Raw genomic sequence first — 2,022 nt, 5'->3', positions numbered from 1 at the left:
TGAAGTACTTTAGTTACAAAAATGATATTTTAGAAAGAGTTCTGTGGTCCGCCGTATACAGGATCCGGCATTGGAGTGCCCTGTTTCCCAAAAAAGCAGGAGCTTAGTTGGCTCTTCTGCACTTTCAACACACACTTAGAAACAAAAATCATGCAGTAGAAATAAGCAGGTATCTTAAGGACACTGGAGTCTAGAAAGGTTTTTGTGGATGTTTGCCCTAAGGAATGAATGGGAAGAGAACAACCCGCTGCAGGTTCTCTGAACCTCCAGCTGAAAATTCACCAACTTCACGGATGTTTCCTCTTAGGATACTGAATGAATTCCCACTCTTTTCATAGGGCAGAACTGTGAAGTACTTTAGTTACAAAAGTGACGTTTTAGCCAGAGTTCTGTGTTGCGGCTTATATAGGAACAGGCATTGGGGTGCCCTGCTTCCCAAAGAAGGCGGAGCTTAGCTGGCTATTCTGCATTAAGAACTCACACTTAGAAACACAACTCATGCAGTAGAAACAAACAGGTCTCCTCAACTCGTAGAGTCTAGAAACGAGATTGTATCTCATTGACCATATTAGTGAATGGGAAGAGAACAACCCTCTGCAGTTTCTCTGCACCTCCAGCAGGAAAGTCATCAACTTCACAGAATCTTTCTCTTAGGAGACTGAATGATTTGCCACACTTTGCACAGGGCCTAACTTTGAAGTAGTTTACTTACAAAAGTGACATTTTAGCTAGAGTTCTGTGTAGTGCCGTATACAGGAGCAAGCATTGGAGTGCCCTGCTAGCCATACAAGCGGGAGCTGAGCTGGCTCTTTTGACTTATGAACTCACACTTAGAATCTCAAATCATGCAGTAGAAACAAGAAGCTCTCCTCAGTGCACTGGCATTCAGAAACACGTTTGTGGTTCTTTGCACTAAGGTATGAAAGAGAGACAGAACAACATTCTGCAGTTTCTCTGCCACTCCAGTTGAAAAGTCACCAACTTTACGGATGCTTTCTCTTAGGAAACTGAATGATTTTCCACTATTTTCAAAGCGCGGATCTTTGAAGTACTTTAGTTACAAAAGTGAAGTTTAATCCAGATTTGTGTGTTGTACCATATACAGGAACAGGCATTGGAGTTCCCTGCTTCCCAAAGAAGATGGAGCTTAGCTGGCTCTTCTGCATTAAGACCTCTCACTTAGAAACACAAATCAAGCTGGAGAAACAAGAAAAACTCTTAAGGGCACTGGAGCCTAGAAACGTGTTTCTGGTTCTTTGACCTTAGGAATTAATGGGAGGGAGAGAAACCTTCTGCAGTTTCTCTGCAACTCCAGGTTGAAACTCACCAACTTCATGGATGCTTTCTTTAAGGAGACTGAATGATTCGCCACTCTTTTCACAGCGCAGAACTGTGAAATACTTTAGTTATATAAGTGAAGTTTTAGCCACAATTCTTTGTTGTGAAGTACTTTAGTTACAAAAGTGACATTTTATCCAGAGTTCTGTGTTGTGCCCTATACAGGAACAGGTATTGGAGTGCCCTGCTTCGCAAACAAGCTGGAGCTTAGCTGGCTCTTTTCCTTTAAGAATTCACACTTTGAAACACAAATCATGCAGTAGAAAGAAGCTACTCTATTCAGGGCACTGGAGTCTAGAAATGTTTTTGTGGCTCTTTGCCTATACTAATAAAGGTGAGACAGAACAACATTCTGTATTTTCTCTGCACCTTCAGCTGGAAAGTCACGAACATCACGGATGCTGTCTCTTCGGAGACTGAATGATTTACCACTCTTTTCACAGCGCGGACCCGTGAAGTACTTTATATACAAAAGTGATGTTTTAGCCAGAGTTCTGTGCTGCGCGGTATACAGGAACAGGCATTGGAGTGCCCTGCTTCCCAAACAAGCTGGAGGTTATCTGGATAATGTGCATTAAGAACTCACACTTAGAAACACAAATTATGCAGTAGAATCAAGCAGCTCTCCTCAGGGCACTGGAGTCTAGAAACGTGTTTGTGACTCTTTGTCGACAGGAATGAATG

Source organism: Octodon degus, unplaced genomic scaffold (genome assembly GCF_000260255.1).
Source record: "Octodon degus isolate 3935 unplaced genomic scaffold, OctDeg1.0 scaffold00446, whole genome shotgun sequence".
NCBI lineage: Eukaryota > Metazoa > Chordata > Mammalia > Rodentia > Octodontidae > Octodon > Octodon degus.
Note: the sequence above shows the minus strand (reverse complement) of the source record.